Genomic DNA, 26,818 nt, shown 5'->3' on the forward strand with positions numbered 1-26,818 from the left:
TGTTGGCTGAGGAATGTAGGGACACTCTGAGCGCATGCTCAGCCAGGGATTTGTTTACATCCCCAGAACTAAGCTTACAGCCCTTACACACAAGAATCCATTCTTGGCTTTCTACAAAGCTTGTCTTTATTTCACCAGCCTAATTTAGAGGGAGAAATCTTTTAGTAGTTGTTAAATTGGAATAACTGGGAGTGGAAAACCCTTGTTGATCTACTGCAAGTTACCCAGAGATCCACTGGTAGATTTTAATCTGCCTTCTATAACCTACCCATGCCTTAGCCAATCCATCATTCTCTCCCCTCCAACTGTAATATGTGTATACTAATGCTGATCCATCCTACAAACGTTTTTAAAAAGGATTACTGAAATAATTACTGTGAACCCTCAACAGCACCATATAAATGCTAAGTATCATCATCATACAGAATTAATCTATGGTCTGAATAGGACTAGGACATAGCAACGATTACCTCTTATATTGCCTTTGCCTCCTGACCTCACTGTGTAAAACACTTTCTGTTCAGTGCCCATGGACATTATATACACCTACCACATTTTTAGACTAATTCATGCATCTGACAAAGTGGGCTGTATTTAGCTCACATAAGCTTACGTCACAATATTTTTTTTATCTTGAAGGTGCTGCAGGACTTGATATTTTTGTTAATTTAGGTGGGAAGGAGGGGAACAGGGAGGGGGAGGGCCTCACCTCTTAATTATCAGCAGCAAAAAGATCTTCATGATTTTGCTCCTCGACCAACACTGCCTTCTATTTTTATAACAGCAGGCTTACATTAGCATTTATTTGCTAAAAATAAACATATTTCAAATGCAGTTCATTATATAGTGCATTAGAGTAAAGACTTAATTCACAGCTCCCAGTCAAGAAGAAATTGTTTTAAAAGGCAAATGGTTTCATGCAAATATTCACTCCGTGCGTTAAGCTCGCAATCTTGTAGCTGAGCTGTGGTCTGGGTTCTCAGTGCCATGAAGACAAATGATATCAGCCAAACAGGAGAAATTTTTGTCAGTGGCATTATTTTATGTATTGCAGTGTTCTTCTATCTTCTTTCACTCTCATGAAATCCTTTTCACATTGCCCTGTTTGCTGAAGAAACAATGTGCAGCGTCTGTGGATCCTGGGGCATATTCCAGAATGCACTCAAACAGAGCAAACGCTTGTATTGCTATTTGCAAGAGCTGAATGGGGCTTGATAGTAATGGACAGGTTGCCCTCAACTGTCCTATTAACATTAGGGCTGAGTGAAAATTTCCTCCCAAAATTCTTTATGCTCTTTGTGGGTGGAAAAATTGGGCAGGGGTTTTGCCAAATAATCTTGGGAAGGGAGGTAAAATTCTCCAACAGTTTTTCTCAGAAAACGTTCCTGATAAATTTTGGCTCACTTAATGTTGAATGAAACTCTACCGTTATTTCATATTGGTGGCTGAAGAAAGCAATGCGCTAACAGAGGAGAACTGGGAGGAGTACAGGTCAAGCCTGTTGCTTCCTTCAATAACAAAAATTTTAGAAGAGCCCTGCTGGATCAGGCAAGGGCTCATCTAGTCCAGCATCCTGTCCTCACAAAGGCCAGCATGATGCATATGGGAAGCCTGAAAGCATGATATGAGTGTTAACAGCACATTCCCCATTTGTGTTCTTCAGCAGCTGCTATTTGAGAGGCTCTGGAGGTAATATAGCCATCATGACTGGTAGCCATTCACAGCTGTAATTTCCATGGTTGTATCTAATCTCCTTTTAAAGCTGTCCAAGTAGCCACCATTACTATATTTTAAATGGAAATGGACTGCCTTCAAGTCGATTCCGACTTATGGCGACCCTATGAATCGGGTTTTTATGGTAAGCAGTATTCAGAGGGGGTTTACCATCGTCTTCCTCTGAGGCTGAGAGGCAGTGACTGGCCCAAGGTCACCCAGTGAGCTTTGTGGCTGTGTGGGGTTTGAACCCTCGTCTCCCAGGTCATAGTCCAACACTCTAACCACTATGCCACACTGGCTCTCATTTAATGCTATCCAATTCCATCATTTAACGATGTCCAGCATGAAGAAGTGCTTCCTTTTGACTGTCTGAATCTTTCAGCAATATTAATACTGGATCCAGTTGTGGCCAAAATTCAAGGCTGATAAAACTGGAGAGGCCATTTCACTAAATATCTCTAGGGGAGGGCTGAAATTCTCCAACAGTTCAGGAGGAGCTTGAAAAATTAAAATTTAAAAAAAAGTCAAAAAATTCTTTTCTGAGAAATTTCACCTCAGTCCTGAATGTAATTCCTGAATAAAGAAGGAGCTGAACTAAATTATTGTAGCAGCATTTGGGCAAATTTTAACAGTGTAACAATAATGGTGTTAACTTTTAGATGCCACATAAACAGCCCACCTTCACTATCTTCTAACTCAACATGTACTGTTTTATGAAGTCTGAAAACACTTGGAGACTTTGCTTAATTAGGACTGTCTACTTTGTTATTTGTGGGATTTATTTGGCAGTCATTTCGCACTCTTCTGCAGCGTACAGCCACTGACCAGTAGCTAGTTTTATTTATATTAGGGCAAATGCCCTTAAGCATCTTGAACAGGACCGAAATGATCTGGTATTTATGGCTGAAGTAGTTAACAAGAGCTTCTTTTGGTGGTGCCTGCAAGTGTAGAAAGAGATGCTTGCCTTGGGCTTCGTGACAGTCACAGCCACATACCATTCAGCCATGCCAAATGTTTGCATCATCAGACATCACTTGAGCTTCTTGCTCCAGAAGGTGCTTAATGAGGCTCCAATAACTGATGGCAAAGCCACAGCAAAGTGACATTTTTCTCCACTAGAGGGCAGCTATAACCATATTGCTCTCCTGTTTACTGGGTAAGATCGAAAAAGTTACGCTAAGAAATTAACTTTCTATAATCTAACTATATTTTATATTCTAACATTTCCACTTGTGTTTCTCAGGTGAAGCATTCAGTATTGGATAAAGACCTGGCTGCTGTGTGAAGCATGTAATTATGAAGCCTATTCAAATTTCTCCACAAAATCGCATTTACCAATCTCATGACTGTCACTTTAATTCATCTCCAGTGTAGATGGAACATTTAATTTATTTAACCTTACCTATTGTGTGCACAATATGAGTCACAATCATATACATAGGAACATAGGGAGTTGCCGTATCCCAAGTCAGACCATTCATCCATCTAGCTCAGTACTGTCTACATGTCTGGCAGTGGCTCTCCAGGATTTCAAACAGGAGTCTAACTGGAGATGTCAGAAATTGAACCTGGAACCTTCTGCATGGAAAGAACCTGCTCTACTACTGAGTATGGATCTTCACAAAATAACTTATCAGCAATCTGCCAATGAAATCTGATCATCTAGGGCACTGATCAACAACTTGAGAGACGGCAGTAGGGGTGGTGAATCATCATACAGGGGGGCTGCCAGCAAGTGATGTAATCATGGATGCCACTTCTGCACAGCTCTTTTGCTTCTCTGGTTGCAACTGGGAGGATCAGGCAGCAGCCGCCCGGTCTCCAGTTGTAACCTCCTAGTTCTGTTGTAATTAGGGCCACATTCATTCATTCGATTTATATCCCTCCTTTCCTCCCAGTAGGAGCCCAGGTCGGCAGTTTATTCCACTATTATTCCTCTTTAAATAGTCATGGCTTCCCCCAAAGAATCCTGGGAAGTGTAGTTTGTGAAGGGTGCTGAGAGGTTTTAGGAGACCCTTTCCCCCCTTTTCTGACACAGCTGCAACTGTCAAGAGTTCTCTGGGAAGAGGGATTGACTGTTAAACCACTCTAGCAACTGTAGCTCTCTGAGGGGGAATAGAGGTCTCTTATCAACTTTGACTGTTTAAAGTGGAATAATAGTGGAATAAATGTTTGGTGTTAATATGGCCCACTACAGGTGCAGTCTTTGTCCTGACAAAAGCAAACAAAAACAATGAAAGCATTTTGCCTTAGTGATACAAATTTATCTAAAATGTTGCAAAGCAAGAGAAGAGGATTATTCAGCAGGAATGGGGAGGGGTGGGGAGCTGATGGAAATATTCAAATAGAACAAAATTGGAGTTTATACCAGAATATCATTAATTTTTCACTTTGTCAGGCAAAGCAGCCCAAACAAAAACACAGCTGTTGTTTTCTATTTTGGACTCTAGGTTTGTTATCTGTATATTCTTTCTTTCTTTCCAGCTAACCCAGCACCACTGAAGGTGTTTTATTTTGTAAAAAAGCTCTAAAACAGGGGTCGCGAACCACTGGCCTGCAGGCCAAACTTGGCCCACCAGGTTGTTTTGGGGAAGCCATATCCACCTGCTCTCCTTCTGACATCACACATATTGTCAAGTGTGGGCTAGGTAAGGGTGGGGTTTCAAAGGAACAATTGGGAGCTTAACCTGGGCTCGCAATTGTTCCTTGCTCAAGGAGGGGGAAGTGGGTTCAGTTCAGTAGAAGCCACTGCTCCCTCCTGGCACTACTCTTTGAAGCCCCTGCAACGTGACTCTTTTCCATCTCTGATATCAGTGATAGAAAGGAGAAGCATGGGGAGGCTCACAAAGGGCACGGATTTTGACAGGTGGGTTGGACAATCCACCTGTCAATCATCTGATGCCATAATGATGTCATGTCATTAACATATGAGTTGGCTCACCAGCCTATCAAAGTTAACCTGAGTAGTACAGCCAGGTAGAGCCAAAAAGGTTCCCCACCCCTGCTCTCAAACTTCATTTAAAAACATACTGGGAAGAGCAGGGGGCCTTGGCAGGAACCAAGTGGTATAACGTCTCAGACCATGGTGCCGACAAGCACTGTGTTGGTGCCCTGAATGCTAGATGATGAATGGCTGGTTTAGTACAATGCAGCTTCATAGGTTTACATAAAAATCATTTTTATTTATTCTTTTTTTGGTATCTTGGTGTGGAACAACAATCAAATTCTTCCAGAATCCAGTCCCTCCCTTTCTCTGTTAAAAATCAAGTGGAACACTAATTGGGGTAGAACACTGTATTATACACATGCTACAGCAGTGGTGGGGAACCTTAGGCGCAGGGACCAAATGTGGCCCCCAGGCCTCTATCTGGCCCTTGAGACTCTCTGTAGGCTGCACCTCCTCCCTTGGCCACACCCTTCACTGACCCTGCTTCATGTCCTCCTCAATTTGTTTGCCTAGCTGGAGTATGTCCTGGAACCGGTGGAAATTGGTGGCTCCAATGCCAGTGCAACAGTGAATCTGCTCTGGATTTTAGTCAGATTTTTAATTTTGGGAATAGGCTTCAGCACCTTGGTCAGCTCCTTAAAAGTTTGAACTAAAACCCAGAGCAGATTCACTGCTCCACTGACATCAGAGCCACCAGTCTTCACTATATATATATATTTAGCCTGGAACTATAACTTGCTTGCATGGATGGAGAAATGTATGTGAAGAAAACCTCTAACTTTTGTGTAGTTGGGCTGTAGCTTGCTGTACAAAGGTAAGTTACATCTGTTGCCCAACCCACAACTGGCATGTGGACCCCAGAAGGTTGCCACTAAGGAATGTGGCCCTCAGGCTGAGATAGGTTCCCCACCCCTGGGCTAGAGGCAGGATACATAAAAGGAAAACATGTACAAATGGAGTGACATCAGCATATTCTTCAAGTGCCTTCAGACAACAATTTCTCATGCTCTTGCTTAAGTGTTTATTTACTTTTTCACTTATCTCAAAGTGTGGAAAAAGTGGGTTTTGCTGGGGAGGGGCTATCGCATGACATCTGTTGTACAGAAAGGTACAGCTTCTTTTGTACAGACAGACAGAAACATAGGATATGTTTACTCCCGGGATTGGATACATACTAGTGTAGCATAAGCTGACATTCAAAACTATGAAGGAAATGCATCCTTGTTACGTTTGGCATTTCTCTGAGTGAAGGGAATTTTCTGGCTCATCCTTAAGTATTTCGCTTCCGGGGGGTTTCAAAATCATTGAGCTTCCTGGTGCTCCTTCACTTTCTTCTTCTTTTTATTCTCAAAACACCACTTGTGTTAACCCCTGCAGTTCAATAACTTATATGTGACTATTTTTATCCTGAGTATTCTTCTGAACTAGCAAAATGCGAAGTCCTGCAGGAACAAGCAGAGAGTTCCCATCAGACTTTGTGTCTCGGCCTGAGTTAGAGCCAGCTTACAACTCCTATGGAAGGAGAAAGGTGGCACTTGTTCCTTTTACACTGCTGCAATACTATATTGCCAATAATTAGCTGCCCTGTTCAGCATGGCTTGTTAATCTCCTTAAAACAGAGTTTATTATCTATAAAACCGGTTCTGTAAACCAACCCAGCCTAGAATCTCAATTGCAGGGAAAGACTGAAGTCAAATTCAAAAAGAAACATTATGCATGGCAATGAGTTCATTTTGACAGGACTGAATACATTTTAAATAATATAAGGAAAAGCAATTTCCACTTTGCTGAATAAGTTACCTTTTTGTCAATATTAAAAAAAAACCCACTGGAAAGATACTCTAGAGAAATCATGCTCATAGCTAAACCAGCCAGATCGTAATTTGAAAAGCAAATAAATCATAATTACAACCACAAACTAGTAGCATGAAGTGTTAACACAATCCCCTCAATTATGCTGTGGAAGTTCTGGATTTGCCCACTTTAATTTTCAAATCGGAATAAGGCCAAACACTCAAAAGAATATATGCAAGGAGTCACTAGGGATGGGGGAGAAAGTCAGTTCACATTTTAATGCAAACCAAAGTAATTCATACTTCCTGAAAAAACACACAAACCAAAACATAGCTATCCTTCGAAATCTGCACTTCTCTGAATTTTACAATGCAGCTTTTCAACCAAATAATTAGTACGAAAATGCATATATTAAGGGATCTTGTGTCTCAAAATACATATATTAGTGAACATACAAAATGCATGATACTAGGGAATACTGCTTGCAAAAAATATGTATATTAGGCAAAACTGCATACAAAAATGTGTGTATTAGGAGAAATGCACACCAAAATACTGATCAATTTTCATGAAGACTTTACAACTTTAAAAGGCATCAACCTCAACCTGATGTGGAAATGTGAACTTTAAGACTGGAAAAATGAGAAACTGAAATTGATGGATCCCTAGAAGTCAGAGAAAGAACTCTCTAGGGGCTAGAAGGGCTTTGTGCTTCCACTGATGCAGATAGATGCATCTCACAAGTAAAAGCAAAAGAAAAATCCAACATAAGAACTCCATGTTCAAAGAGCATAAATGACGCTGCATACTCAAATACATTCTGATACCAAACAACTGAGCCAGTAGACCTGACTGCAAAGCTCTTGAAGCCTCATGGTGCTTGCATGATCCTAAAGAAATTTCTTCCTAAAAAGTGGGTGAAGGTTAAGCTTGTACAGGATTGAGGATTTCAGAATATGTTAAATGGGATTTTAATAGAATCCAGGAGGAACATTTCTATGTCACTGTAAACAGCATTGTTAATAAGCCCCAACCTTTGGGATGACCTGGGCAGCACAGAAAAAGATGGAAGCTAGTGCTGAGATTAGTTAGTTTGGTCGCAGAGATATTTTGTCCCTGAGAAGGTGTATTATTCCACTGTCTGAATTCTCTGAGCTTTTAAAATAAAAAAACAAGCAAACCTTTGACTGGTATTTAAAATAAGTATTGGGAACATCAGCCACAGGATCACAGACCTTTGGGGAGCTGAGAAGGAGCCCTGGTTCCTTGCGTCATTGCTTCACTGTAGTAAACCAAAGGTCTTTATGGGTCCAAGTAGCTTTGAAAGCTCTTTTGCCTCTCATGATCTCCTTCTGTATCCCCTTTGTGTCAACCGTTTATATCTATGCAACAAAGCACCTCCACAAGCCGTCCACAGACTCTGTTCCCAGCTATGCTCTGTGAGCCCTTTCTTCATTCTCTGGCCCTGTCAATTTTGTTTCCTGCCCTTCTCTTCACACCTGCCTTATCCTTCTGGAAGCTCACTGCAACAATGTTACCTTGCCCTTGGTTAGACACTGTGGCCCTATGGGAAGAGAATGTATTACTGTAAACTGCCCTGAGAATTTTACTAAAAGGTGGTGTATAACTATTCCAAATCCATATATACATACATATCGAAGAAGCCATTGGTCAGAACATTGGTTCATCTACACTGATTGGCAGTAGTTCTCCATAGTTTCACACAGGAGTCTTCCCTAGCCTTATCTGGAGATGTCAGGGATTGAACCTGGGACCTTTAGTGGGCAAAGCATGTGCTCTACAACAGCCCTCTGGGATTTGCCCAATACTTCAGGAGTTGGGAATCTGTGTCCCTCTAGATGTTGTTGGGCTACAACTCCCACCCTCCCTGACCATTGACCATGCTGGCTGGGCTGATGAGAGTTAGAGTTCAACAACATCTGGAGGGCCACAGGTTCACTACCCCTTCAGTACAAGTAAGTTCTACTCAGAGTACAGCCATTAAAATCAATGAACCTAGTGATGTCTATTAACTTCAGTGGGGCTACTGAAGTTCACCCACAATATTTAAATTATAATTCTAAGTGAATGAGGCAGTAGAATGCTAGAGTGTACCACTTCAGATGGTATGTGAGATGGCATACTTTCGAATACTCTCCCATGCAATCAGCTAGTAAACCTTATTACATAGAATAGTAAACTTGCATATAATAAACCAGAATGCAAGAGTCACCTTAAACCCTCGATCCACTTACTTCAGAGTAAACCTCATTGAATTTAATGGAATTAACTCCTGAGTAGACATATATACTATTGTACAGTATGATTCACTAGCTTTTAAACAGTTTGGGCATAGAAGTTTGTCAATTAAAAGAAAAAAGACATTAACACACACACACAGCTCCCAAAATATCTTGACAAGGACCTTTGAGCTTGGAAGTGTTGTGTGTAAGAGGAAATGAGAAACGCTCAGAGGCACATGTTACCAATTTTTCCAAGCTACACAGCAAGTGGATTGGACTGTGAAAGACCAACCCAAATTGTGTTTGCATTTTGACAAATTTGTAGGGCAGTACAATATCTCAGAGAGGAGGTCAGGTCTCCTGCTTCCCTGGTGCATTCACTATAGCTGCCCAATTCCCCTGCTTTTTAAAGTTTAATAGAAATATCTGTTGGCTATAGGTATGTTCTTAAACAAAAAGCAATTAAGAGGCGTTTCACTTTAAAATTAAATTAATACCTATAAACATCACTTTTCATAAGGAAATGCTTGATGGCATGTGACATAGGAACTATATGTCTCTCTGAACTACAGGTGCTAGAATCAACTGTACCATACAATCTCCGTTTTACAAAAAGGCCCTAGGCCAGCCAGCTAACACTGCTTCTGATGGCTCTACCAGTAAATTTCACACACCCTGATTTGGTAGTACAAAAGTTTGCATGAGAAAATTTATATAAGGTGAATTATTTATAATGATCATTTGCACAGTTTGGTGGAGGTCTAGCCACCTTATATTCTTCAAAACTATTTTGAAATGAAACTAGCTTGAAAGAATTGAAATGATACAGTTTTCAACTTTTTTTAAACAACTAGGGAAGAAATGCCCCCAGAGATGCACACAAGATTCCAGCTCCCTATTGTCTGGGCTAAGTTAGTAAGGGGTCTTATTAGGCTCCCTGGGCCTTGGAGAGCCAGCACACTCACCTCTCTGCTTCTTCTCAGGTCCTGCCCTGGACTAGGCTAGGCTGCTGCACAGTCTAGGCCCAAAAGCCTAGGCACACCGACCAGATGCACTCATAACACCCACCACCTACAGAGGCTGGCTGAGCACTACAGGGGAGGGGGATGCTCTGCAATGCATAACCATACAGTCCTTCCCACCTTTCCTTCTTCCATTTGCAAACCCTTAGGTTTGCCAACTCCCTCCCCCATCCATCAAGATTTGTGTTCACTTCATTCACACCTTTAACACTTATATTTGCTGTGTTTGCATTCCTTTGGTAACTTTGCCCTGCCCCTCTCTTTGGATGCCTAAACTAATAAATAAATAAATAAATAAATAAATGAAATGAAAACTGTATTCCTAAAAGCTCAACTGATGTTTTAAGTTACTGCAATGCTAGAAATTTGGGGACTGAAGGAAAATTTCATTTGGGGGGCAGCATTATCTCCCCAAATGCCTTCATCTGCGCTCCCTGTCGCTATACCCCTGGCCTGCCTTGGGCTGTCTTGTGAATTCATGGCAGAGATGGCAGAGATGACATTCAAGGGGCAGGATAGAGAGGCAAGCTCTGGTGCTGGAAGAAGTTTATTTGAGCTTTTAATAAACTTCTTCCAGCACCAGAGCTTGCCTCTCTATCCTGCCCTTTGTTTGGTGCTGTTCCCTTTTGTTTCTGCCGGAGATGAGATTCAAACCAGGGACGTCTTAATTCATAGTTCATTCTCTTAGTCACTACCCCAAGCAGCTAACACAGTCTTCTAAAAAGCCACTCATTTGCTAGTAAAACTTGTTGAGGGCCTATAAGTTTTATGGCCTCACATGCAAGACTGCTATCAAAACAAACATGCTTAAAATACTAGCGAAAAGCTACATTACAGGATATACTATGTTCTGAAGTTAATATTTCAAACACTTCAGCATGGTATTCACTATCACAGTAACAATCCCATATTTACTTAATGCAAAACAAATGCATCAATCCCCAGAGTCACCATTTCGGAAACTTAATTTGGGTCAAGATTCCAGTTCATTTAAATTGGGCACTGTGCCCAGAAGCAGGATTGCACCTAACCGTCAAGAAGTGATTCTGATTAATTAGATTAAAATTCTTGCAACATACTCCTTGGCATCATACCTGGGGAATTATGTTAACAACCCTCTGAGAAACAATTCACATCCATCTCTGCCTGGCTGAACTGTGGCCTTGCTCAATCCAAGGGCAGTATCTGAGAATATTCTGTGTACTAAGACAAAGGATCTTTCCTGCAATTGAGATCCTGATCAGAAACCTAGAAGTTGCTATTCCCTCACACTATCAATAAGTGGATAAGCAAGCTACATAATGATGACTAGAAACATCTTGTTTACTGAACATCCAATATGAAAATAAGTTCTTGGGTACTCAAAAGTTTGCTCACTACTTTGTGACTGTTTACTTGGTCCTAATAAAAGGTATTACATTGCTGTTGCTTTTAGAACTCCCACAGTTCTTCTGAGCTTCTCCTGAACTACCATGGACAATTTTCTGCCCTTCTACATGATTCCTCAGGTCTTCTAGAATCTCCCTCAAACTCCCAACAGTTATCTACTAAAAAATATTACTTCAGCACAAGGGGTAATAAAGTCCTTCATGCACAAGCAGCAGGGTGCTATTGTGCTCACATCCTGCCTGTGGATTTCCCATAGGCATCTAGTTGGCCACTATGAGAAGAGAAAGCTGAACTAGATAGGCTTTTGATCTGATCCAGCCAGGATCTTCTTATGTTCTTACCACTCAGTTAAAAAAATGTCATAGAGAAGCAGTAGTGGACAGCATGGTGAGGCTGCACTGCTCACTTAACTACTCTCTGGCTGAATTCCTCCTGCTTACCAGGATGGAGAGGGAGAGGAGAGAAGAGAGGTGGTAGCAAGGTGAGCATGGGGCATATGGGCCAGGAGAGACTGGCTCTGCCAGTGTGCCTGCACTGTGCCAATCTCACTGCTGCCTTGCCTCTCCCCATCTCCATCTTGGTATGCACCAGTGACTGAGATCAGGTCAGCGCCACAGCCCCACCAAGCTGCCATCTACTATTGCAGAGAAGGCTTCAAAACAAACTCCCACCTGTAGATGGTAAGTTCATAATTTACTTGTGGGAATGTTTCCATGTAAGCCACTCCTTAGGTGAAGGTGAGGTGAGAAAATCACTGAACAAGCTACTTTACCACTTCAGAAACACACACATGAATCAACCCCAGTTTGAGGGGCAGTATTGGCCAAACACCTGTAGCTATGGCAGAAATATGTGAGGTGAGATTTCAGTAAAAATTGGATAACCAAATGGCATCGTGGTTTTTAACATCTAGAGGTCAGGATTCAGCATCTATATAGAAACATTTTCACCAACTGGCATACTGCTAACATGGTAGTAAGTTCCACTGAAATAAATCTAATTTGTTTATTAAAACGCATTTACACCCTTCATTTCTTTCTTTTTTTTAAATACTCAAGGTGACTTACAACATAGATGTCAAAATAATTAACTAACAAAACCCCAAGCTAAAAGAAAAAGAGACAGGGACAGCAGATTAAAATATACAAAAATTCTAGAGAATAAAACAGAACAACTTGAAAGGATGAATGCTTATTAAAAATAAAACAAAAAGTCTTCACAAGATGGTGGAAAACCAGCAAGCCTGTGGGAGAAGTGGGGGGGGGGAGAGAAGGCAAGGCAAGCTCCAGAGAAAGGCATTGGCACCACCATGGAGGGATACATGCAAAATAATTAATTTTAGTCAGATTGCATCTCAGGGTAATTCTCCTGAATTGACTCCAGTGTAACTTACTGAACTCCCCCTCTGCCGAATACAATGCAGAAATAAATCTAGGTGTTGTGTATGTGAACGGAACAGATGACTAGACTGTTGAAAAAGAAGTGCTATGGTGTTAGGAGCTGAGTGACCTGGTTGACTCTGTTGAATTCTGGAAGCTCCTCTGGGGAGGTCTGCTATTACAGTTTTCACCAACTGGCGGAGTTTCCACCAACTAAGTTGGATTCCTGCATTTAGCAGGGGGATGGACTCTTCCAACTCTACTATTCTATGATTTTGCAGCTCTAGTGAAAGTGGCCTGCTCATAACAAAGAAGAATCAACTGTGTTTCCTTCAACCAGTTCTTCTGACAGTTCTGTAAGACTTTCTTCATGGCAAGATAAGACCAAAGGGGGGGGGAAGACAAAGAAAAAAGTAGAAGCAAAGCTCATGCCTGTTTGAACAAACACCTGGGATTTTTCAAACGCAATCACCATTCAGTGATTTGTAATAAGACTGTGGCAAAGTATCTCAGAGGACTTCAGAGATCATCACTTTCATTTCTGCAAGCCATTATTTTAAATTACTAGTTGAAGGAACCGTGCTTGCTGTTGCCTCTATCTAAGTCATCTAAAGACAGAGAAACTAACAGCCCAATCATCTGCCTCAGGGCTGGTGCCAAGCATGACTGGGCCCTTGGGCACCAGCCTGCTCCAGTCCTGCAGCGCCCACCCAAATGCCCCACCTATCTCTTTGTCGCTTCATGAGAACACCCTGAGCACTGCTTGAGCATGGCTGCCATCAACTAAGATGGCGGTGGGGCTTCCCTAAGGGGCTGATGCCCCCACTGCCCTCTTAGTTGATGGCAGGCAGGCATGCTAAGCTATGCATTTGCACATGCCTGCTATCAACCAAGATGGCGGTGGGGGCATTAGCCCCCTACAGAAGCCTCGGCCACCATCTTGGTTGATGGCACGTGTGCACGCACAGTGCACACAGCATTCACGGCAATGGAACAGGTAGGTGGGGAGTGCAGTCAAGTGTTGCGGGCCTGCGTGGGCTGTAGGGGGTGCTAGGAGCTCCCTCTCTGCAATCTGCGGCAGGGTCAGGATTTGATGCTGCCGCAGATCGCGGAATGGGAGCACTACCTTCCTACTCTGAGGAGCCCTTGAGGGGCCCCTCTGGGCCACAGGGGTCCTCAGCCAGGGCCCAACCTGGCCACCCTAGGGCCCTGGCCCTGGATCTGCATATTACAGATATAAATCCTACTGAGTTCAATGGGATCTAATTCCAAGCAATCATGTGCATGATTTCAGTCTAACTTGGGCAACTATTTCATATGCTTTTGCCATCTGATACAGACAGAAAGAAAAGATCCGTTCAAACTTATATGGCACTGATGTACTGATACGGCTGGAAATGATGTTAAGAATGGACAGAAGTGGTTAATGCAAAATCCTATGGGTTGAGTCCCACTAAGTTCTACTCAGAGTAGACACATTAGAAAATGGATTTAAGTTACTCATGTCCATTAATGACAATGGGTCTACTGTGAGTATTATTTATGTTGGATTCAACCCTATATCTTTTTTGTGAATCTGCCAAAAGCTGTTCCTTCTCTTATTTATATTGTCTGAATTATATGGTACAATGATCTGATGTACAAGTGGGACCTACAATAAAATGTTGTAGTGTATCATCAACCCAAACAGAAATTCTTCTGTTCAGAGGTCCAGCCAGCCAGTCCTCTTCCAGGACACTATAAACTGTTCAGGGCTCAAGTCAGTCAATCTATCTCCCCCACCCATTTTAATTATCAATGGATCCAACATCTAGTGGCTCCTACAGGCTAATGAGCATACTCAGTCAACACTCAGGTATTATTCAGGAGGAGGGGTTGCCCCCTTGTTTTTTTTTAAAAAAATGCTTTGTACTTCTGCATACCTTGGGGTTTACCTGAGCATGCTGATGCCACCTTTTGCTATTAGAGAGAATGACTTTAGAGTATTTCTGACATAAGTCCATAACATATATCAGGTAACATACACTTTTTAAAAAATCAGTTGAGATTTCCTATGTATATTAATGTTCTCATAGCAAATGTGGAGGATTTTTAAAAAACTAATTCAGAGGAGTAGATGGGAAATTTGCAGGGTGGGCCTAAGAGTTTTTAAAAATTAAAAATATGGTCGTGGGGGGGGGAGTAGACTGAGAGCAGGTGGTGGGTGCAACCAGCACCATGCACGATGGAATCATTCTGCTTACCAGTAAGTAGGGCAATTCCATCCTGCACGTTGCTGGTTGCTGTTCCTTCATGAGCAGCTTCTCTGCATTCAGGGGCGCCACCTGCAAACAAGCAGTGACCAGTACTGCACAGAAGGAGTCCTCCCGCCTATCAGCTGATTAGCAAAGAGCATTCCTACTACGTGGTGCTTCTTCTTTGGGAGTGGCTTCCCTGCATTCAGAGGATTTGGCATGAGGACTTTAGGGAAGCCTGGTGGGAAGGAGGAAAGGTCAGGCAGGAGAAGAACCTACCTCCTCTTGAGAAGAGCTGCCTCCTTTTCTCAGTTTCTCTTCCTTCCCAAGCACGCCTGCCTCTTCTTTCTGTCCTATGACCCACCCTGATAGCCCTGGATCACTCTGGGCCATCATAACCGATCTGCAGAAATCTGGGCCTACCTCAATCTGACTCAGCCGAGGCCCAATTTGGCTCAGGGCTCGGGTCCTAGCAAAATACAGAGCACAGCCCTATTAATTAGAGCCAGTTTAACAGTTCCAACTGCCAGTCAGGCAGTTCTTGGAACACGCAGATCTAGGATAAGCTACTTCTAGGGAAGCATTGATTACATGAAATATCTTATATCTTGCAATTCTGCTTCAACAGGAAAAAACAAAAATGTTTACCCTAGCAATAGACATATGCCACTGGTCACATCCACAGCATGCATTTTAAAGCACATTTAATGCGCATTTAAAGCACATGGCTTCCCCAAAGAATCCTGGGAACTATAGTTCACCCCTCACAGAGTTACAATTCCCATCTTAACAAACTACCCAGGATTCTTCAGGGGAAGCCATGTGTTTTAAATGTGCATTAAATGTATGGTGTGGATTTGGCCACTGTTTTGCTCCCTGGCTTTATAAAAGCTACTGATTTGTAGATGTGCATCTGCTGTAAAGACCTCAGGTATTTTCTTTCTTTCTTTTTTTCATTGTTGAGATCAGCAATGTCTTAAGAATTCAAACTAATATTTCAATTAAAGCATCTCAAAGAGGACCAGTGTGGGATAACAGAGTATTAGATTAGGACTGGGGAGACCCAGCTTCAAATCCTCTCAGCCATGGACCTCACAAGGTGACCTTGGACCAGTCACTATCGTTCAGCCCACTGAGTTATTGTGAGTAAAATAGTGTGTGGATGCTGGGGTGGGAGGAGAATCATGTGCACCGCCTTGTGCTCCTTGGGGGCAAGGAAGGATTTAAATGCAAATATAACAAAATTACAATGAAAATGATGCTCTTATCTTTTACTATACTTTCTTACAATGGGTAGCTATTGACAGGATACAAATACATGGATGCTTCATTGACACAAAAGAACCTGCTGACACTGTCTATTCCAGGGGTAGAGAACCTCTGGACCAGAGGCTGAATGAAGCCCTCAGGACTCTCTCCAGGCCATGCCACTTCCCAGCCCTGCTCCACACTCTCCTTCAGGGGTTTTGCCTGGTGGAAATATTTCCTTGAACTGTGAATATGCCTCTTGCTTAAGGGCACTTCTGTCTTTTGCATGGCTGAAATGTAGCACCCTGTATAAAGGTAAGAGTCACATCTATTGCCCTCCCCACTTGTGATTCTGGTTGATCTGCCCAGCACTGGCATGAGGCCCATTGAAGGGTGTACATGAGAAAAAAGAGCCCTCAAGTGTGCAGCCCTATGCTACACCCGTGTGGAACCCGACAGGAGTCAATAGCAAGAAAGGCTAAGAGAAGGAAGGCATGGAGCGTAGTGCCAGATCCTTTGAAAATGGCACCTGCTGCAACGTGGAAACCCTTGAGTTAAACCACTACGGCAAAAACATTGTGCTTATTCTGCTGCTTTGAGCATCATCCTCTCAGTCATTCCCCAGTTTAGTAATTGACACGACTTCTGATATGGTATCATTTCTACTGAGTTTTGTTATACAACAGCAGCTAAAGCAGACTGGACAAACTTTCTCTTTAGCTTTTTCAATAATCTGTCCCTGGCGCTTTCTGATTTACCTCTGAAGATATCCTTGAGTACAAATAAGGTGGCAGCAATATTACCTTCCCTTGCCAAGATAAACTGGGAACAAGAATCCCTTAGAGAATATGAGTTCTTATTCTAGATACGGCTTTAGGCATTCAAGAAGTCTACTGAAGTCCGCTGAATTAAACAGCAGATCTTAGTTTCAGCAGCCCTGATACACACATCCATTTATTTTTCCTGCTGGCTAAGTCAAAGAGCTATGTCTAGCTGATTTTTCCCCCTTATCCATCCAGGTCTATGATCCAGGTATCACTTTACCTTGCTAATTAGGAAGGAACATCATTTCTGAAATCAAGGATAAAAAGAATAATTGCGCATAATTGTCAACGGGTAGGCAACTTGGGCTAAATACACTTATTAGACAGGAAGACTCTCTGGACATAGTGGCCTAGTTTGCACGTAATGCTCAGCTATGAGTGGGGAACATTTTTCAGCCTGAGGAGCACATTCCCTTCTGAGCAATCTTCCATGGGCTGCATGCAAGTGGTGGGCAGGGTCAAAGGCAAAAGGGATGGATCAAGGAATGTAAGTCTTACCTTTGTACAGTAGGCTAGTTTCTACACACACTAACATGTCCTCTTTAGCCTCTATCCAGCAAGGAAGGAGCGTTATTGGAATTCAAGGATGCAGTCAGGCAAAAACAGCAAAGCAGGGTCCAAAGCAGGGCCTGTGAGGGATGTGGCCTGGCGAGAGGCTGTGTGGTATGAGGAAAGCCTGAGGTCCAGCTAGTGGGGCTTGGAGGGTTGCATTTGGTCCCTGGGCCCGAGTTTTCCCACCCCTGTGTTAAGCCATGGTTAATAAGCCTCGGTTCACATTAGCTATAGCTCAGATTAACATTACATGTGAACTCAGCCAGTGAGACTTACTTCCAAGTAAGCACGCATAAGATTGTACTGCAAATGGGACACATGAAGGCTTGGGGGGGGCAGGGAGAGTGCTGACACAAAATGAATTGTCCGTGATCCCCCAAGTGTTTTGAGTGTCTGGTACTTTCTGTCCTCCTGTGTCAGCACAAATCAGAAAAGCAAACCAGATCGTTAGAAGGAGAAGGTAAAATCAAACGACTTCTCAAACAGCTTCTGTATAGAGATACGCTCTCTAGAGGTACAGGCATGGCTTGGGACGAGAGTATTTGTTGGACTATTTCCATATCCACCTCTGTCTGTACATTGAGGTCACCTTCAGAGGCCCTCCTTTGGGTGTCCCCTCCATCACAGACACAGCAGGTGACTACCAGGCAAAGACCAAGACATGAAGTGGATTTATATGTAGGCACCTTAGCAAGATATCAAGTTCTGAATGAAGTACATCCATTTCTGTGGAGAAGAGAAGGAACTGTAAATCGGAAGTGCCTTGATGGCCATGGACTCACTGCCAATTGGTTTTGTAAGGTAGCCATAAGTTCTTAGAATTTTGCCCTCATTCTGCACCACTGATCTAGTACATAAAATGTTATTTGGCCCTCCTTGTAGCCTGCATTCTTTTTTCTAACACCCCAACAGCATTTGATTTCAATTGCTTTTCATGGGTGTTTCATATCTTGTTGTATGATAGCCTTTTTTTGAGATTGGGTAACCAGAATTGTATGCAGTATGCCAAACGTGAGTGCATCATATGCTAGCCAAAATGTCTATCCATGGATCAAACATATAAAGAGAGAATATTTGGATCCATGTACCATTTTTAATATGTAGCTGTGTGGTATGGCTCAGTCTCCAAGAACACACCAAAAGTTATGTACTTATCAGACTTATATCCTACCTCTATTTTGCCTCTAGAAGGGCAGATGCCTTTACTCGGGGGGCCCAGATAGTGGCAAGATTGGATACTGAGAACTTAGTTTTTTGCCATCCAAATGATCCAAGCCAATTTACTTATGACAGTGCTGAATCCCACACCATCTGAATCTGTTGGCATCAGAGTGACCAAACTAGACACCACCAAATACAGTATTGTGTCAATTTTTGATGCCTTGTCAAATTTTCAGGGGGGGGGGCTAGTCCAGCCACTGAAAACAACACCCCATCATATTTTGATGCCTGTGTCTTTGGGTGGGAGACTGATGGGCATGAGTTTTTGATAACCTGGCCATTAAAAAAAAAGGCTACCATGTGCTTTGAAGTTTTGACAATTTGACATTTGCAATAGGCATCAGAAAACACAGAGGAAAATCTAATGAGTTTAAGTTGCTTTTTACATATCCTCTTAATCTGTGAGCTCCCACTCCTGATGAGGGGAGGGCAGTTGCCATATAATGTAGACCAGCCTTTCCCAACCTTTGGATCCCCAAATATTGCTGGACTACAACTCCCATCAGCCGCAGCCAGCATGGCCAATGGCAGGAATGACAGGAACTGTAGTCCAGCAACATCTGGGAACCCAAAGGTTGGGAAAGGCTGATGTATATCAAATCTGTTTCTAGAGCCCCACATTCCTAACACCTGGATGAGCAGGTAACCCAAGCCTGAATAGACACACCAGTCCCAAATGCTTTTAGGAAAATCTTTGGCTGAAGTAGCTGTAGGCTGCAAACGTAAGTATATTAACCAGCCCTATTGAATTCAGTAGGACTTGCTTCTGAGTGAAGATACATTTAGAATTGGGCTGCAAGTCTGTGGTCCAGGGCTGGTGTACAGATATTGCGAAGCATAACTCTCCCAGGGACAGACCAAGTCATTTTGGCACTGTGGGTGGAAAATCCAAATGGCAATCCTTCCCGTTAATTAACATGGGACTCAATGCACCTGTGAATTCAAATGGGAGTTGCACGAGAGCAGAGGAAGAGAACTTTCAGACTGTGCCCCGTGGATCAGACCCCTTAATGGAGTATCCTCACCTTGCCTCATTGTAATGTCACCTCTCTCTTTCCTGAATAGAATGCTAACTTTTCCCCTAGCTCTGTTGCTTACCCCAATCTAACTGGTACTAGGGTTAGCTGTTTTTGATTTCCTAAACTGGAAATGCCTGTGATGGAGGATTCTACACTTTAAAAAAATTGATGAGCTGTGGAGAATATATACAAGATTCCAAACCAAACTTTTGTATACAATAAATGCTGGAGCTGGGCTCAACTTTGGAGGGCAGAGTGTATTTCTACGGCAAGTCCTAGAAGAAAAATTCCTAATTTGAATCATCAGGTTTGAGAGTATGTGCAGAATATGGCTGCAAAGGTGTTGACTAGAGATGCAAAGTGGGATCACATGACACCTATTCTTAAAGATCTGCGCTGGCTGCCTATTTGCTACTGGGCCCAATTTAAGATGCTGACTTTGGACTGTAAAGCTTCATATGACTTGGGCCACAAATACTTGAAGGATTGCCTCCCGTTACTAACTGACCCAGGCCATAAAGTCTGTGGTGGAGTCCCTGCTCAGAGTTCCATAGGCAGCTAGAGTGCATGGAGTCCATGGAGTGAGTGGACTGGAGCTTTTCCTGTTGTGGCACCCCAAATATGTAACTTGCTCCCCTTAAAGACACAGATGTCCCCTACATTACCTGTCTTTAGGTCAGATCAAGAAACATTTCATGCCTATAAAAACAGTTGGTCTAAGACCAAGTTGCTGCTGGATTTCCTTTGAACTTTGTATCTTATTTTTTTATTTTCTATTTTATTTCTATTGTGATTTTTAAAAATCTTTGTACTGATTTGTCTATTTTCTGAATTGCTGGAAACCTTCACAGGAAGGGAAAAGAGCTGTCAAGTACGCTTCTCTCAGTTGCTCACTTTTCTAGTCTTAAATTCAGTTCTACACATTTCGGTGCGATTTGTGGTTTTTTTAAAAAAAATCCTTATGAAAATTCATCAACATTTTAGTGCAAATTTATCCTAATAAACACATTTTGGTATGCAGTTTTGACTAATGTACACATTTTTGCAAGTAATTATCCTACTTGAATGAATTTTCTATGTTACTTTCACTAATGTATTATTTTTATGCCCACTTTCCTCTAACACATGCATTTTTGTAAATGTTTGTTTGGAGAAATGTATCAGAAAATTTGGATAAGTGTGAATTTCAAAGGCTGGCTGTTTTTTTGGTTCTTATATGGTTTCATAAAGTGCAAATTAGATTCGGCTTCAAATGTGAACTGAATCAAATCCCCCCCCCTTCCCTGCTTCAGATCAAAGGGTGGGAAATAAATACATATATACCTACATAAATTTATTCCCAGTAAGCCCAACAGGATAGCTTCTCTCTACCTGTAATACAAGATTACACCAACTGGTTGCTTTTAAAAGGGTGTGAGGGCCAAACCAGACCATTATCTGAAATGTATAGTTGCTGCCAATCATGTGACATGACAGCGTGAAGCTTAGCATTTTCTGGCCCCCACATGACCATACCTAAAAAAGGCATGGATATGGGGAAATACTGAACCTGATGTCATGTCATGCCATGATGTCACATCATATTCTGCTTTAGCTAGCCATTACTGGGACATGCAGGGAAGAGAAGATGATCAGTGGTAGCTATTGGCTGGCTTAGCATGCAGATTCAGCCCACATGCTCTTCTAGATCAAAAGCCATTGTTCGCTGGAACACCATGTTTTATCTCCTAAAGATACAGAACAGAAAGAAATTTCTCCAGAATCAAATTGCTTAGATGATAAGCAGATGGAAAATGGAATAGTCAGATACAAGATAGTTTTATAGGGTGTACATTACTGCAGCATCACATTCAGTCACATGCAAGTAATTGTGAGTTTAATTTATTTTCAGGTTAATAAAATGCTGACATTTCTAGCTTTCTTCCCCCCTTCCTCTTCTCATTAGGTTATGCTGATTGAACAGGAAAAAAACTGATTAAAATAGAACAGAGGTGCTACTGTGTGGTCCATGTTAAGAAACACTTTTATTATGCCCGTCCTTTCTTGCCAGAAACAGAAGACTGCAAATTACACCTCTATAGGGATTATTATGTTCCAGTGATAGAAGGTAGATGTCATATTATCTGTTGCTTTTAGTGTCATTAGGGAATGGTGGGTTGTCTTAATCAGCTTTTCAATAGAGAGCATGATCTCATGACTATAGAATGCAGCTGGGAATCTGAATACTTCTACAGTTGCCACTCATGGGTTTCTTTTTGTGTGTGTTTGTGTCTTGTGGTATTTTTCTGTGCATTTGACATAGGTGAGTTCAACAAGTGAAACCCTGCTATAGAACTATCTCCAAGTATGAAATTGAAAATATGCCTTACTTTACCTGTAAAATTTATCTGTACTTTATCTGTAACTTTATTCTCCAAGTTCATTCTGTCTTCGCCCTGAGATGCTATTTTCTTCTGTACATGAAGTTGTATCCATTGAAATGTGCCAGGGCCGAATTAAGCTGGGGAGGGCCCCTAGGCTGATTCTGAGCCGCCCGCCATCCTGTCCTATCCCATCCCCCTGCTTCACCTACCTTTCTGCTCTTTTTGCGGCTGCGTGCACTGCGCACACAGGTTTGCCATCAATCAAGATGGCAGCTGAGGTTTCCCTAAGGGGCTGAAGCCTCTGCCGCCATCTTGGTTGATGGCAGCAATGCGCACATGTAGCACGCATGTGTGCCATCAACCCAGATGGCGGCAGAGGCTTCAGCCCTTTAGGGAAACCTCGGCCGCCATCTTGATTGATGACAAACTGCAAAAAACAGTGGAGAAAAAGGTAAGTGAAGTGGGGGGATGGCAGGCAGTTTGGAAGCTCTTGTCCCGCGATCCGCGGCTCCTGTCCTGCTTTCATGGATCGTGGGCCCCCAAGAGCTCCGGGCCCCTAGGCTTCAACCTACTAAGCCTAATGGATAATCTGGTCCTGAAATGTGCAGCTCTCCAACTGCACCCTGAAGTGGAAAAGCTTTACCAACTGATTCTGCTAAATATATAAACAGCTAACTGTTGTTTCAAGTGCATCCTGTTGATGGCTGTCAAATTTCCAGTTGTTCCAGCCATAATAATCCAGAAGGCAGATCCAGTCACAGGAAGCTATTCTGCTAACACAAAAAGTTTGTTGCAGTTCCACAGGCTCTGAAAATACGTACACTGAAGGTGGAGTTGTATATTTACTTAACTGTAACATAACGTAATGGTGCACTTCTAAGGAAGACACTGAAAAGCTGAAGCTGCATTTTGCTTCTTTTTTGTTAATTGTCCGGAGACAAAAGGTGGATGGAGCACAGCCGCACAGCACACTGACCTGTCAGCTTGAACAATCTGGTCTCAAATTATAGCTTAGGACACAGTGAAAATGAGGTTGGCACTTTCATTCCATTCCCTATTTGTAGATTTCACAGAATAGTGATAAGGTTTAATGGGAATGAGACTATTCACTCAAGAGAAAACTAGCCTAGAAATTGGCAGAACAGTGTAGGAAACATACAATAGAGTACTGGAGATGAGCGCAACCAAAGTGCTGCCTTGTTTTTCTGTAACAAGCGTTTGCTCTTTGGGGCATTTTAATGAACAATTTGTTCACTTACACTGGTATGTACAAGACATAAAGGCAGAAGGAGCAGATCCATACTGATTGCTTTAGCATAATAGGAATGCAAAGACCCAATGGTCATTATTCCCATAAATCAATGGTATTTAAATTGTGTTTTGAGGAATCGTAGCTCAGTGAAAGAGCATGTCCTTTGCACACAGAAGGTCCCAGTTAAATCCCTGGCATTCCATTAAACAGGATCAGGTAGCAGGTGATGAGAAACAGGGCCAGCTCTGGGTCTGAGAGAGCCCCTGGACAAAGTGTTGGGCCCCTCCTCCATCAGTGGGCCCTCATGGGTTTATCATTTTAATTTCACACAATGCAACCAGAATAGTGTCACTTCAGGATATTGTAGAAATTAAAATGGCAGTCAGACCAAGTCGTCTGGTGCTGTTTGGCGCACCAGACCAGAACAAAGAGGACTCAGGGCAGGCATCAGTTGTGGGTCTCAATGACTTCTCAAGGATGCTGTGTGTGTGTGTTGCTGTTCCTGATGTGAAAGACCCCTGCCTGAGACCCTGGAAAGCTTCTGCCAGTCAGAGCAAACAATACTGGACTAGATGGACCTGTTATCTAACCAGGGCTAAGGCAGATTTCTGTGTTCTTACCTTGGAGACTCCTTAATAGGTTGAGCTGGGAGGAGTTGATCTGAACTAGTTGTGTCCACCTGGATACTTGCTGCAGCATCAGAACAGGCTGCAGAGACAAGGCGGGGGAGTGGCTGTGGTCCACAGGGATTCCATCTCCATCACCAGGAAACCCAGTCAGGCCAAGGAGACAGTAAACTAGGGTTGCTGGCTGCTGTGTATCATCCACACAGTTGCTCAGCAGCTTCTTTTGACTGAGCTTGGGGGGGTAATCTTGGGTGTAGTGTTGGAGGAACCCAGAACAACACTGATTTCAATATTCATGCTGAGGCTGCCTCTAATGTTTTGCTTTTGGACTTTATGGCCTCCATGACTATAGAGCTGTCTCAACTGGTCATCGGCCCAACATTCTGGGCAAGGCATATCCTCGACTTGGTCTTTGCTCCAGATGGAGGAAGGGATGGACTGGAAATAGGGGTGGTGGTGGATGTTACTCCCTTGTCATTGTCAGATCACTTCATAATGAAGTTTAGACTTACAGTTCCAGTCCCACCCTGCAAGAATAATTCAGATGGTCCCCCCTGGAGACTAATGGAATCCAATGGATTCCTGAATGCCCTGGGTTTTTCCCCAGTGCATAGAGGAGCTGACCTTGTTGAAGCCCTTGCCGCACTATGGAATAGTGAGATGCATCAGGCTTTTGACTGCCTCCCTAGAGTGCCCTCTCTGGCATTGTGGATACTATTCTGCACCTTGGTAACCAGTGACTTACAGGCTATGAAACAGGCTGGACAACAGCTAGAGCACAGGTGGCCAAATACACACTCCAAAGCTGACCAAACACAAGTGAGAGCACATAATTATGGCTACTCTGTGGCAGTAATGGCAGCAAAGAAAGCTCACGTCTCTGCCTCTATTGCATCCTCAAGTAACTGTCCAGTGGAGCTTTTCTGTATTGTCAGGGGTTTGCTGACATCTACTTCAGGCCATGGAGGTTTAGACCCTTTGGAAGCCCACTGTAACTTGTTTGCAAGGCACACTGAGGATAAAGTTGCTGGCTTCCGAAGTAAGATGGCCAGCGAAATGTCTGCTGCAGTATCATGGGTTCAGTTTCAGTTGACGTGGCTGATAACATAGACAAGATGCTTGTGACAATACAGCCAATTACATTTTCTCTTGCCCCTTGCACCTCTTGGCTGATTAAAGCTTGCCAAGGGAATATGACCTGATGGATTCAAGGTGTGGCTACCACATTCTTGTGGGAAGGAGTTGTCTTGAAAGAGGTGGTGATTTGACCACTCCTGAAAAAGCCTACCCTGCCTGGACCCATTGGTTTATGAAAAGTGCCACCCAGTCTCAGTTTCTGGGAAAGGTGATCAAGAGTGTTGTGACTCTGCTGAAGGAACTGCACTGACTGCAATTAGCTACCAGACTAGGTTGAAGTTGCTGGTATTGGTTTACAAAGCCCTACAATGCTTGAGAGAACAATACCCAAAATATTGCCTCATCCCCTACATACCCAATTGATCACTATGTTCTGCAGGAGAGAGCATCCTGCAGGTACCATCTTATCAGGAGGTCCATTCCACACAATGTTGGACTTGGGCTTTTAGTGTGGTGGGATTTCCCCTTTGGAACACTCTCCCACTGCATATCAGACAGGCATATTTTCCATTGTCTTTCAGCCAAAAAATTCCTCTTTGAGCAAGCCTTCTAAAATCTCTATCCTATTTGGTATCTGTTTTGGATGTGAAGTGATTTTATGTACGTGCTGTTGTTTTAAACTGTTTTTATATTTATAATTGTTTTTAAACATTGTTTTCAGATATATGCAATTAACTGTATTTATACAGGTAACTGTTTTATACATGTTATATTGTAAATCACTTTGGGATGCCTTGTGGGAAGAGATTGATAAATGAAACAAATACTAACAATAATAATAACAGCAAGATAAATCATGAACAGGAGTGCAGAACCTCAGCATAATCAGGAGAATTCTAGGAATGTTTTAGGTCACACAGAGTTCAAGAAGATGCTGATCAGGCCTGTTGGGTCTCTAAGAATGCACTTTGGAATCCAACATACTAAAGAAATGAGTGATACTGGGAAATATCGTTACTGATCTTGTTTCTGAGGAACCCATGAGTTATGAAAAACCCCTGGAGTTCTTTGGAACACAGTTTGAAAAGCACTGCCATGTACATTAGCACGAGGGCAATGTTCAACAACTCACATGCATCTCAGTGCCAGTTCTATGACTTCTGTCATACTTCATTGCTTCTGTGTTTTTTTCAGGCTAGAGAAAGGCAATGGAGCTCTGTGCACAGACCACAGAGAGACACGTGACTCTCCCTCTCTAAACGAGCCCTTTCCTAGGTTTACTCTTCTTTGGCCAGGTAGGAACAGTGAACTTTAACTCCAGTCCACATGGAAATTAGATTGGGGGGAGCAAAGGGATGGGAGACAGCAGTTGGGGTAAGCAGAAGGCAAAGAGCAAAGAAGAAAGTAAGGATTGGACCCCTTCCCTCCAAATCCCAAAGCACCAATGAAATTTCATGAGAATTTAGCTTGCATTAAAATCCACAGCACTGATCACTGATTTCAGTGGAAAATGCTATTCTTAAGAGACTGTATAATTGTTTGAAGACTAATCCCCCCCCAAACATAATGATGTTCTCAACCAGATATATGCAATATGGAGCCTCCACAAAAGCTATGGACCTGTGAGGACATCCCATTGTTGGAAGTCAGTTCCTGTTACTAAATTGGATATCAGCTGTAGATACAGCAAATTCTGTAACAATAATCATGAGATAGTAACCAGTTTTTAAATGAAATAAACAAAACCATATGTAAATAAACACAAACAAGACCATAGCCACCAGTATTATGCTAACACGTTGTTTGCAAAAGACGTTTAAAAGGGGAGGCATGTTGTTTTTGAAATGCAAAGTTCAGAATACAAACATTTGTACTGCTGAACAAGATACTGAACATGCTGCCCAATTCACAG

The 26,818-nt window shown here is 42.6% G+C and overlaps 1 protein-coding gene across 3 annotated transcripts in view; it reads right to left on the bottom strand.

Annotated features, from left to right (window-relative positions):
• Positions 1–26,818, bottom strand: part of LHFPL3 (LHFPL tetraspan subfamily member 3) — a 425,978-nt gene that overhangs the window by 37,956 nt on the left and 361,204 nt on the right. The gene's annotated exons all lie outside the window — the stretch shown is intronic.

This window comes from Rhineura floridana, chromosome 8, assembly GCF_030035675.1.
Source record: "Rhineura floridana isolate rRhiFlo1 chromosome 8, rRhiFlo1.hap2, whole genome shotgun sequence".
Taxonomy (NCBI): Eukaryota; Metazoa; Chordata; class Lepidosauria; order Squamata; family Rhineuridae; genus Rhineura; species Rhineura floridana.